General features: G+C 35.4%; 2 pseudogenes across 1 annotated transcript; both read right to left on the bottom strand.

The window, feature by feature from the left end:
* Nucleotides 1-2,048: 2,048 nt before the first annotated feature.
* LOC147392196 (cyanidin 3-O-galactoside 2''-O-xylosyltransferase FGGT1 pseudogene) lies at nt 2,049-9,862 on the bottom strand (annotated as a pseudogene). The gene is made up of 2 exons (XR_015183266.1): nt 9,552-9,862; nt 2,049-4,422 (listed from the first exon to the last, which is right to left on the bottom strand). The product of XR_015183266.1 is annotated as a cyanidin 3-O-galactoside 2''-O-xylosyltransferase FGGT1 pseudogene (transcript).
* A 166-nt stretch (nt 9,863-10,028) lies between these two features.
* LOC147392195 (cyanidin 3-O-galactoside 2''-O-xylosyltransferase FGGT1 pseudogene) lies at nt 10,029-11,669 on the bottom strand (annotated as a pseudogene).
* Between the last annotated feature and the right edge of the window lie 2,331 nt (nt 11,670-14,000).

Below are 14,000 nucleotides of genomic sequence, written 5' to 3'. Positions count from 1 at the left end.
TTGAAGTCAAACATTTTTTTAATAAAAACCAATGATGTATTGGTTATTTTGATATTTTGATATTTTTGGAGAGTTACTGTGGATGGTTATTTTTAAATTTTGATATTTTTTTATAGTTAATATAGATGATTTTTTTGGAGTTATTATCATTAATGATATTATGAAATTTTTGATTGTTTAATTGAAATTATTATCTTGTTACCTAATCGAATATGCATGTTTTAACTTACTAAATAGATTGCATGTTTGAAAAATCTTTTTTTACTGCTTCAATTAATACTAATTTTTTTTAATTTTTCATTGTGTTTAGTGATAATGACGCCAAAACAATGATTGTTGATGAGATTGGTAACATTACTTTTTATGCTTAAACTTAAAAATCATATGAATGTTCGACAAAGGTTGTGCACATCATCACTTTCTGGCAAGGCATATGTGCGAGAACTTTTGGAAGGATCTTCAACACAAATGTACGAGATATTTAGGATGGAGAAGAATGCTTTTGTACAATTATGTCAATATTTTCGAGATAAAAATTGGTTAAATGATAGTAGATATATAGACGTAGAAGAGAAAATGGCAATGTTTTTTTATGACAATATGTCATAATTGTCGGAATCGATTAGTAAAATATCGATTCCAACATTTTGGAGAAACCGTAAGTAGGTATTTTCATGAAGTGTTAGATGCAATGATACAGTTTGCACGAGAGATAATAGTCCCCCCAGTATTTGACAAGCCAATGGGAGAAATTCGATCTCATGTACATTTGAGAGAAGGGCCATTTAAGGGTGCTGTCGGTGCATTAGATGGCACACTAATTGATGCGCACATTCCACTTGATCAACAAGTCTCATTTAGAGGAAGGGGACAGGGAAAATGTTTTCAAAATGTAATGGCGGTGTGTGATTTTGATATGAAGTTCATATATGTGATGGCTGGATGGGAAGGAATTGCACATGACTTGAGGGTATTAAATGAGACACTGCGTAACCCGATTAACAATTTTCCAATACCTCCTCCAGGTATGTATTTTCAAATTATATTTTTGAAATTAATCTTATAATCAATAATATAAATTTTACATACGTTTTATATTTGTTGCAGATATGTATTATTTATGCGACGCTGCATACACACACACTAGAGGTTTTATGACTCCATATCGTAACACACGCTATTGGTTAAGAACATATCGAGGAACGCGTGCAATGGGTAGAAAGGAGAAATTTAATCATGCACACGCTCGATTAAGGAATGTCATTGAGAGGACCTTTGGTGTATGGAAAAAAAGATTCCCAATTTTGAACAGAATGCCGTCATATGATTATCACACTCAACGGGACATTGTTATTGCATGCATGGCAATACACAATTTCTTACGTCGTGTTTCTCTCCGTGATGAGTTGTTTCGACAATATGAAGTTGATGTCGACGAAGAGAGTAATTCTTTAGTAGAATCCGAACCATCACATGATCCACCATGTTATAATGACATATTCTCATCGCAAGCACAAGCTTATATGATCACTTTACGTGATCAAATTGCAATTCAACTAGAAAATGAATGATTGTTTATTATTTGAGTATTACTTTGTTAGAATGTAATTTCTCAAGTATGAATTCAATTTAAAAACAATACTTTTGGATTATTTAATTTGAAATATGTTGATGGTTTCATTATGCGTAACATGTTATGGTTTTTGGTAAAAACAATTTATTAAAATTATAAAAAGGTAATGTTGTCAAAATGACCATTATGTTTTAAAATTCTATTTGTAACCAGAAGCTCTTAAAAGTTATAAACAAAGAACTTTTCCAGAATAAGATTCCAGATTTCAGATTTCAGACTTCAGACTTCAGATTTCAGACTTTAGACTTCAGACTTCAGAAGTGTTACCAAACATACCCTAAGGAATAAAAAAAATTATCAAAACAATAGTCAACTAAACCAGCGAAACCCAAACTAGTAAAAGCAAGTGTTTAGACTGTAGAACTAGAACTCATCTAAGATACAAGCCAGAATCATAATCTCAATGAACTTAACTATCAAAATCTCATATTTAGCCCACATAAACTACAGACACAAACAAGAAATGAAAAAACAAGTACGGAACTCCATAAGATCTAAACTATAAAAATAAAAATAAAATACACAAAAACAACAAATTTCATCTAATCTAACAATCAAAACCTCATATTCCTCACAGGAACACTCAAATCTAAAAATCCCTGATAAAAAATGCAACTAACTTTACCAATCATGCAGATAGGTTCTAAAGTGCTCATAAGGTTTCATTAATGGTGACTACCGCTCAAAACCTAAAAACAAACTCATTCCAATCCAAAATGAAAACCTACAGTCTTGGGTAAAATTGACGTACATTGTTTAAATCCCAAACGTCTCAAAGCCTCAACCGATCAGTTACTTGGGGAAAGAGTTCCACCAAAGCTCCCTGCCTCTCCCGTTATGAAACATAACTAAAAATCTAGTATTGCGAAGCATAGCACGAACCATTGCTCTCCAAATAGGAGAAGAATTCTGGGTAATTGCTGAAGCATAAAGACACTTATTCAGACCAATATGATTTCTCAGTATGCATTTTCCAACAGAGCTTCAACACATATTGGTTAAGGAAAATAACTTGATAAAGTTCTTTCAATTAAATATACCCATGAATTTGAAAATGAAAAATACAACACATAATTGATACCAATCATTTGGGGATTTTCATTCTATTATATAAAGGAAAGGAAAGAAGGATCAATGTTTTTTTTAAAATAAAACAAATGGATATTCTCTAATTGGGGGAAAGCAAAAGTGTACCAAAATAGATCATATTCTAATTAATAACTTCCTTATTATACTACAATGGAACCCATTATAACTAGTGGGATACAAGATTAGTGGTGATGGGACTTGGAAGATTTAGCACTGAATCACACACAATTTAAGTACTTGAGCAAAGATCTTGCAACTTCTTGATGTAATCATCAATGTATGAAGATTCAAATCCCTCACGTAACAAAATCTCCCTCAACTTAGCAAGATTGGCTCTAACTTCCCTGCCAAATTGGCTTTCTTCATCCATGACCAACTTAATTGCCTTGCACACACTCTCCCTCGTAAATAATCCATTTTCTTCTTCCCTCTCAATTTCTACTGCAACCTTCAGATCCCCACTCATTACCTTTGCGTGCAAAAATTGATCAACTGAATTAGGCAACAACACCATCTGACACTTACTCATGAAGGCCTCATATATAGATCCAGTCCCACAATGGCTCACAAAACACCCCACTGATGGGTGTTGTAATATCAACTGCTGCTGCATCCATTCATCGCAAACCATTCCTCTTCCTTTCACCCTTTCTTCAAACCCCTCTGGCAAAGCGGCTTCAATCGTCTCAGCTCCTTCTGGTGGTTTTAAAGCCACCAAGAATGGCAAACCCATTAACTCAAAACCAAACAACAGCTCTTGGAACTGATCTTTCTTCATCACACACTCACTCCCAAATGAACAATAAACTACCGAACCTTGTTGGAATTGGCCAAGCCACTTATCCCATCGTTCTTCTAGTAGAGAATTAGGTGGCTCTGGTAAGACCGGTCCTGCTAAAATCAATGGACTCTTGTACTGACTCGAGATAAAATCACAGAAAGGGCCCTCGATCTCTCTACATGATCTAAAGGAAAGTGCATTGCATTCTGTTAAAGCTATCATTGTTCGCTTCTTGTAATCAATCCTAGGACCTAACTGTGATTCATGACTAAAAACCTTTAAGGCAAGGCATTCATGGCGTCGCATCTTTGCAGTGGAGGGTGGAAAACCAATAGGTTGTTGTGTGCTATCGAAATCATGTTGAATGCGAGTAGGAACTAGATAATAAGCGAAAAATACTATATGCCCAATGTTATAAAAAACGCTCTTGATGCCAAGTCTGTTTGCTAAAGCAGGCATCCAGTACGCCATATCGTATAACACTACATCAGGCTTGAGATCACGCAAGGAAACTTCGATATCTTTTTCGGTGAGGTCCATAGCTATGGTGAGGAGGGAATTCATATTCTTGGAAATATTGTTTGTTGTCTCAGCACCTTGTGGAAGTCCATCAACATGAGGGATCACAATTGGGATGAAGTGGAGGAGATCTGGGTGGAGGTTGAGAGGTTCTAGTTTTGACTGGGCTTTAGGAGGCAAGAAGAAGGAAATTCGATGGCCTCTTTGAGCTAGCTTGTTTGCAAGATGAAGGAAGGGAGTGAGATGGCCGAATGCTAACCCTGGGTACATAGCAACATGTAGTTTTCCATGAGATTCAGACATTGTTGATATGTTACTGTTGAGAGCTGCCCTGCGTTGAGTGGATTAAGGTATTTTCTTCAGATAAGAGGCAAAATGCAAAAGACTTTTGTGATCGATCCTGCATTTAAATAATAAAAACACTCAGGGTTGTTGACAGCATATGTTAACATGCCGCGCGTAAAAAAAAATATTGTGAGATGACATGGAATATCATATTGGCAATCGAAGACCACAACCCAATCTTATGTTTGTTTGATGAAGAGCCTCAACTAGTGTTGCAACTTGGTAGCTAGCCCAAGTTTAACCCGATTAATGGGCGGACCTGGACCAAGTTATGTAGAACATGAGTTGAGCCTAAGTTAGAATAACTCAATTACCTGACTTTAATTTATGGTTGAGTGCTCAAACAACCTAGGCTAGCTCAACCAGAACCCAAGGTTATGTAATAATATATAAATATTTTTATATTAATATATGTGCAATCGTAGAAGTGACTTCAAATAATATATCATATTATAACCCTCCGTGCCTAACATGCCTGAACATTTCCCTATATATATATACATCCATGAAAGCATCTGATACAAAAGTCAAAAGCAGCACATGCGCATCAATTATTAATGATATCAGCCGACAACTTGTTCAGTTATAGTATGAATCCGTGCCTCGCATAGCACAAAATATAATATATATATATATATATATAAATATAGGGTCCCTTTCAGCAACAAACATTTTAGCAAACATTTTGGCAAAACATTTTTCAAAACATGGGTTAGAGGTTTTGGAATGGGCTGATTTTTGGCGAGGATGATCTCTACGGTGAGGAGATCATCCTCACCAAAAATCAGCCCATTCCAAAACTTCTAGCCCCATGTTTACAAGTTGAAAAATCGTGGACCGTCCATTTTTTGTAAACCATTTTTTATGGGTTAGAAGTTTTGGAATTGGCTGATTTTTGGTGATGATGATCTCCTCACCGTAGAGATCATTCTCACCAAAAATCAGCCCATTCCAAAACCTCTAACCCATGTTTTGAAAAATGTTTTGCCAAAATGTTTGTCAAAATGTTTGTTGCTGAACATTTCCCATATATATATAGGGAAATGTTCAGCACCCTAAGTTTTATCACACACTTTAACAAACGTTTTTTGTCCTACATGGGTTAGAAGTTTTGGAATGGGCTGATTTTTGGTGAGGATGATCTCTATGATTAGAAGATCATCCTCCCCAAAAATCAGCCCATTTCGAAATGTTTAGCCCCATGTTTACACGTTGAAAAATCGTGGACCGTCCATTTTTTATAAATCAATTTTGATGGGGTTAGAAGTTTTGGAATGAGCTGATTTTTGGTGAGGATGATCTCCTCACCATAGAGATCATCCTCACCAAAAATCAGCTCATTCCGAAACTTCTAACCCATGTAAGACAAAACGCGTTTGTTAAAGTGTGTGGTAAAACTAAGGGTGGCGAACGGGACCCATATATAATATATATATATATATATAGGGAAATGTTCAGCAACAAACATTTTGACAAACATTTTGGCAAAACATTTTTCAAAACATGGGGAGAGGTTTTGGAATGGGCTGATTTTTGGTGAGGATGATCTCTACAGTGAGGAGATCATCATCACAAAAAATCAGCCCATTCCAAAACTTCTAACCCCATCAAAAATGATTTACAAAAATGGATGGTCCACAATTTTTTAACTTGTAAACCGGGGTTAGAAGTTTTGGAATGGGCTGATTTTTTGTGATGATGATCTCCTCACCATAGAGATCATCCTCACCAAAAATCAGCCCATTCCAAAACCTCTAACCCATGTTTTGAAAAATGTTTTGCCAAAATGTTTGTTGCTGAAAGGGACCCATATATATATATATAATATATATATATATATATATATATATATATATATATATATATATATATATATTATATATATATATATATAGGGTCCCGTTCGCCACCCATAGTTTTACCACACACTTTAACAAACGCATTTTGTCTTACATGGGTTAGAAGTTTCGGAATGAGCTGATTTTTGGTGAGGATGATCTCTATGGTGAGGAGATCATGCTCACCAAAAATCAGCTCATTCCAAAACTTCTAACCCCATCAAAATTGATTTACAAAAAATGGACGGTCCACGATTTTTCAACGTGTAAACATGGGGCTAAACATTTCGGAATGCGCTGATTTTTGGGGAGGATGATCTTCTAATCATAGAGATCATCCTCACCAAAAATCAGCTCATTCCAAAACTTCTAACCCATGTAGGACAAAAAACGTTTGTTAAAGTGTGTGGTAAAACTTAGGGTGCTGAACATTTCCCATATATATATATATATATATTATATATATATATATATATATATATATATATATATATATATATATATATATATATATATATACTTGTTCAGTCCAATTTGTTCTATAATACTAATGTATTATAAGTATGAATCGTGCCTCACATAGCACGAAATATATATATAAATATAAGAAAAAGAGTCGTGTTAATCTGATGCCCCCCTCTGACATACGCCTTCATCATAAAACTATAGATCATTTGCCTCGGGATGCATAAAAAATATTTATGATTTTACATATCCCAAGATAAATGATTTATGGTTCTGTGACAAGAGCTTAGGGGGCATCAGAAAACCATTGTTCTAAGAAAGATGCTAAACTGACTTCCCATGACATTGAGCTGATGTTACGAATTATGTGATTGACATCTACCAACAACATATTCACCACTCTTGGTCGTAGTTCTTAGTTATATGTGTAACTTAAGAAGAGACTAGTAATAATATAGTGTAGTATAGTCCTCAAATGGCATAATATCTTAAGGAAAATTTACTTAAAGGATCTTGGCGGAGGGATTTCTTTCTAATTACTCCTCAAGTTTTAAGACTTCTCTTAATAGTCCAGCTAGTAAAACTTTCTTTTCTAATCAATCCTTGAACCCCATTCATCACATTTCTCAAGATTAAATGTCCTGACCATTCGATCTCACCATTTTCGTCAAAAATACTGGATTTTCTGCATTCCAATCAAGTTTCAGAGACTCTATTTCATTGGAAAGGATTTGAGAAGGAAGAAAAAATCATTTTCAAAGGGATTTTTTCAATGCTTTTTGAACATGGGCGAGTTAGTAAGGAGCTAGTGGGGGCAATTGCCCCCACAGAACTTTGAGATGCTCCTATATTTTCAATTATTTACAAACCCATTTCCCCCCACCCCCTCACCGCGCTCCAATTTTTGCCCCCCTCAATTTTTTTGAAGATGACATTACCTCTTGGGTAGACCTTCTTTCATAGACTAATAGAATATGACCTACATATCATTTTCTTCAACTTTTGATCAAAAGCCTAAGTAGTTTGACTCCACTACAAGAAACTCCTAGTTCCGCCCCTTTTTTTGAAGACGTATGTACAAAAGGATATTTTTGTACTTTTAAAAACTAACCAATGTGATTTTATGGAAATTGGAATGCAATTTTTATTTTTTGACCAAAATGACCCTGATTATATTAAATTTATGTTAAAGAAAGTGGGGGCTTTTGTGGAATCCAAATTTTGGAATCAAACCGGCCTCGTCTCGTTATAATTATGATAATAAAGTCAAAAGATACATTAAACAAACACCTCCAATGCATAACTAGAACTCCAAAGCTATTTTGTAGTCCAAGGGGCTGTCACAAGGACAGGAAGGAAAGACCAATAAAAATTGATGATCAAATGATACCCTGAAGCAACAAGTTTCGTTATTCTCCATAAGGATTGAGAGAACAAAGACGTTAACATGTAATGGACTGGCATACATAGACCATTACAAGATAAACTAATCAAGGTATAACAAACCCAATCATACGACCCTAATCGGATTGTTACCGATGTTTATAGGAAACTAGTTGTTGTCGGCTAAAAGGATCTCCTTCCACAATTCAAATCTTAGCTAGAAAAAAAAAACTTAGCAATTTTCAATCAACCAGAAGCAAATTCTGAATTTCATACAAGGGTTTGTTTTTTCTGCCAACAAATTTCAGCAAAAGATCCGTTCTTGTTTACAATGACAACCATTATATTACATGAATACTTCTACAAATAGAATCAAACCTATTCTATTTGTTTACAAACCTACCTCGTTATTCTCCCTTTCTTCTTCTTCTTTTCTTCAAAGGTTTTGAGCAAGAGAAAAAGGAGTGGGAAGATAACCAAAGGTCTAAAATCCAAAGCATGGAGCTAAGCTAGATTCCATAAACCAATATAATAAAGAAGGTGCTTATGAAGAACAACAGTAACCATCTCACCCATTTAAGAAACCTACTTTTCAACTCAAAAACATATAATTAAACCAGCATCATACAAAAACTAACCAAAATTCTTTATAAAATCACTGCATTCGTCAATATCTCCTCACTTACAAACAATCATCAAATAAAACATAAATTTCCTCAAAAAACTAAGACAAACAAAATAAAAATTCAACAAAAACTAAATCACAATTAAAAGTTCATCCAGACATTTCCATTATAGAAGCTATAAACCATAATAAAGAAAAAAGACAATCGGATGAAGAGCATGTACTAACAAACGACCGTGTGTGGGAAAATGAAAACCCTATCCGTCCGAAACACAACGAAGTCAAAGGTTATTCTCCAAACAAAAAAAATAAATGTAATTTTTACCAAAAATTGAGCAAAATTATAGAAACTAAACTAAATCAAAGTGCAAGACCGTTTAGAATATAGAAGTAGATTTCATCTGAGGAATAAAAAAATTATCAAAACAATAGTCAACCAAACCAGCAAAACCCAAACTAGTAAAAACAAGAATTTAGAATGTAGAACTAGAACTCATCTAAGATATACGCCAGAATCATAAATCTCAATGAACTTAACTATCAAAATCTCATATGTAGCCCACGTAAACTACAGACACAAACAAGAAATGAAAAAACAAGTACAGAACTCCATAAGATCTAAACTAAAAAAAAAAAAAAAAATAGACAAAAACAACAAATTTCATTGAATCTGACTATCAAAACCTCATATATCTCAGAGGAACACTCAAATCTAAAAATCCCTAATAAAAAATGCAACTAACTTTACCAACCAAACAGCTAGGTTCTAAAGAGCTCATAAGATTTCTTTAATGGTGACTACCGCTCAAAACCTAGAAACAAACTCATTCAAATCCAAAATGAAAACCTAGGGTCTTGGTAAAATTGACGTACCTTGTTTAAATCCCAAACATCTCAAAGCCTCAACCGATCAGTTGCTTGGGGAAAGACTTTCACCAAAGCTCCCTGTCTCTCCCATTATGAAACATAACTAAAAATCTAGTATTGTGAAGCATAAGAAGCATGGCACGAACCATTTCTCTCCAAATAGGAGAAGAATTCTGGGTAATTGCCGAAGCATATAAAGACACTTATTCAGAACAAAATGATTTCTCAGTATGCATTTTCCAACTGAGCTTCAACACATATTGGTTAAGGACAATAACTTGATAAAGTTCTTTCAATTAAATATACCCATGAATTGGAAAATGAAAAATACAAAACCTAATTGATACCAATCATTTGGGGATTTTCATTCCATTATATAAGGGAAAGGTAAGAGGGATCAATGTTTATTTATTTATTTATTATTATTACTATTATTATAAAAAAATGGATATTCTCTAATTGGGGGAATGGAATGCATAAGTGTACCAAAATAGATCATATTCCAATTAATAACTTCCTTATTATACTACAATGGAACCCATTATAACTAATGGGATACAAGATTAGTGGTGATGGGACTTGGAAGATTTAGCGCTGAATCACACACAATTTAAGTACTTGAGCAAAGATCTTGCAACTTCTTGATGTAATCATCAATGTATGAAGACTCAAATCCCTCACGTAACAAAATCTCCCTCAACTTAGCAAGATTGGCTCTAACTTCCCTACCAAATTGGCTTTCTTCATCCATGACCAACTTAATTGCCTTGCACACACTCTCCCTTGTAAATAATCCATTTTCTTCTTCCCTCTCAATCTCTACTGCAACCTTCAGATCCCTACTCATTACCTTTGCGTGCAAAAATTGATCAACTGAACTAGGTAACAACACCATCTGACACTTACTCATGAAAGCCTCATATATAGATCCAGTCCCACAATGGCTCACAAAACACCCCACTGATGGGTGTTGTAATATCAACTGCTGCTGCATCCATTCATCGCAAACCATTCCTCTTCCTTTCACCCTTTCTTCAAACCCCTCTGGCAAAGCGGCTTCAATCGTCTCAGCTCCTTCTGGTGGTTTTAAAGCCACCAAGAATGGCAAACCCATTAACTCAAAACCAAACAACAGCTCTTGGAACTGATCTTTCTTCATCACACACTCGCTCCCAAATGAACAATAAACCACCGAACCTTGTTGGAATTGGCCAAGCCACTTATCCCATCGTTCTTCTAGTAGAGAATTAGGTGGCTCTGGTAAGACCGGTCCTACTAAAATCAATGGATTCTTGTACTGACTCGAGATAAAATCACAGAAAGGGCCCTCGATCTCTCTACATGATCTGAAGGAAAGTGCGTTGCATTCCGTTAAAGCTATCATTGTTCGCTTCTTGTAATCAATCCTAGGACCTAACTGTGATTCATGACTAAAAGCCATTAAGGCAAGGCATTCATGGCGTCGCATCTTTGCAGTGGAGGGTGGAAAACCAATAGGTTGTTGTGTGCTATCGAAATCATGTTGAATGCGAGTAGGAACTAGATAATAAGCGGAAAATACTATATGCCCAATGTTATAAAAAACGCTCTTGATGCCAAGTCTGTTTGCTAAAGCAGGCATCCAGTACGCCATATCGTATAACACTACATCAGGCTTGAGATCACGCAAGGAAACTTCGATATCTTTTTCGGTGAGGTCCATAGCTATGGTGAGGAGGGAATTCATATTCTTGGAAATATCGTTTGTTGTCTCAGCACCTTGTGGAAGTCCATCAACATGAGGGATCACAATTGGGATGAAGTGGAGGAGATCTGGGTGGAGGTTGAGAGGTTCTAGTTTTGACTGGGCTTTAGGGGGCAAGAAGAAGGAGATTCGATGGCCTCTTTGAGCTAGCTTGTTTGCTAGACGAAGATAGGGAGTGAGATGGCCGAATGCTAACCACGGGTACATAGCAACATGTAGCGTTGGATGAGATTCAGACATTGTTGATATCTTACTGTTGAGAGCTGCCATGCGTTGAGAGGATTAAGGTATTTTCTTCAGAGAAGAGGTAAAATGCAAAAGACATGGAATATCATATTGGCAATCGAAGACCCCAACCCAAACTTATGTTTGTTTCATCAAAGAGCCTCAACTGGTGTTGCAACTTGGGTAGGCTGGCCCAAGTTCAACCCGATTAATGGGCGGACCTGGACCAAGTTATGTAGAACATGAGTTGAGCCCAAGCTAGAATAACTCAATTACGTGACTTCAATTTATGGTTGAGTGCTCAAACAACCTAGGCTAGCTCAACCTGAACCCAAGGTTATGTAATAATATATAAATATTTTTATATTAATAATAAATTTTTATTTATTTTTAAAGTATTTTTTTTTTTTTTTTTTTTTGGTGGATGCCATGATTACTCTCCTTATCATGTATGGGTTGTATTGGTTTTGTGTTTACGTAGGTTTGCTTTGCTTATGGTTGTTATTATTGTAATTTGTTGTTTAGGACTCATGTTTTGCACACGGGTGATGCTATATATCTTTTTTAATATATAAATTTCCTTTTTCAATCAAAGCAAAATTTGGCTTGTTTGGAGCCCAAACAGTCAAAAACCAATTAACTCAGGCTAACCCAAATTCAAACCAAACTCGTTTCATGTCCAACACAAACAGAGCACTAAAAACTGAGCTACAAAAAGAACAAGCAAGATGAGGAGCAAGAAGAAAAAGAGAGGAATCTTGGCTCGATCAGTCTACGAAACAAGTCCATATTGAGTCTTAAAGTTGGTGCTGAGCTTGGGTTAATGAGTTTAGGCTCGATTCTTGAGGTTAATTGAAGAGCTCGCGCTGAGTGCTCTTGCCACTTCACCTTGAGCTTGATCTACTCACCAGCCTGCCCATGTTGCAGTTATTTTCCTTTAATTATGTTGGTATCAACTACCAATATGTTTCAATACTCTTTGTTGTATTTCTCAAATATAGAGTCGTGTTGCGGTGACACAGTATTTACTACGGTTTTCACAATTCTGACATGGACATGCATTCATAACCGTAGATTGTTTTTGCTCGTATCATGAGGAAACACATCTATGGTTATGTGCACATCTCACGTCAGACTTGTAAGAATCGCAGTAAATACTTTTGGTCATTTCAGCATTTTCCTCAAATATATGTGCAATCGAAGTAGTGACTTAAAATGATATATCATATTATAACACTCCGTGCCTCGCATGACCAATAATATCAGCCGACAACTTGTTCAGTGCAATTTGTTCTATAATACTAATGTATTATAGTACGAATCCATTCCTCGCATGGCCCAAAAATATTGATGAATTTACGTAGCGACAAATGATCTACGATTCTGTGACGAGGGCTTAGGAGCATCAGAAAATCATTATTCTAAGAAAGATGCTAGACTGACTTCCTATGACACAGCTGATGTTACTAATTATGTTGATTGGCATCTGCCAACAACATATTCACCACTCTTCCTCGTATTTCTTAGTTATATATGTAACTTAAGAAAAGACTAGCAACAATATAGTGTAGTATAGTCCTCGTATGACATAATATATTAAGAAAAAATTACTTAAAAGGATCCTGAGGGAGGGATTTCTTTCTAATTACTCCTCACATTTTAGGACTTCTCTTAATAGTTTGGTTAGTAAAACTTTCTTTTCTAATCAATCCTTGAACCCCATTCATCACATTTCTCATAATCAAATGTCCTAACCATTCGATCTCACCATTTTCATCCAAAATACTGGATTTTCGGCATCCCAATCAAGTTTCGGAATCTCTATTCCATTGAAAAGGATTTGAGAAGGAAGAAAAAATCATTTTCAAAGAAATTTTTTCAATGCTTTTTGAACAAGTGCGAGCTAGTAACGAGCATTGCCCCCATAGAACTTTGAGATGCCCTTATATTTTCAACCGTTTACAAACCCATTTGCCACCACCCCCTCACCGCCCCTCCAATTTTTGCCCCCACCCCCTTCAATTTTTTGAAGATGACATTACCTCTGGGATGTACCTTCTCTCGTAGACTAATTGAAAATGACCTAAATATCACTTTCTTCAACTTTTAATCAAAAGCCTAAATGACTTGCCCCCACTAGAAGAAACTCCTGGTTCCGCCCCTATTTTTGAAGACATATGTACAAAAGGATATTTTTGTATTTTTAAAAATTAACCAATGTGATTTTATGGAAATGGGATTACAATTTTGATTTTTTGACCAAAATGAACCTGATTATATTAAGTTTACGTTAAAGAAAGTAGGGCTTTTTTAGAATCCAAATTTTGGTGTCAAACCACTTCTACTCCGCCTTTTCTCATTATAATTATAATATAATAAAGACTAAAGATACATTAAACAAACACCTGCAACACATAACTAGGAGTCCAAAGCTATTTTGTAGTCCAAGGGACTTTCAAATGGACAGGAAGGAAAGACCAATAAAA

The sequence above is a fragment of the Akebia trifoliata genome, chromosome 11, assembly GCF_017979445.1.
Source record: "Akebia trifoliata isolate Shusen 1 chromosome 11, ASM1797944v1, whole genome shotgun sequence".
NCBI classification, from domain to species: Eukaryota; Viridiplantae; Streptophyta; class Magnoliopsida; order Ranunculales; family Lardizabalaceae; genus Akebia; species Akebia trifoliata.
Note: the sequence above shows the minus strand (reverse complement) of the source record. Positions and strands in the feature narration are given on the sequence as shown.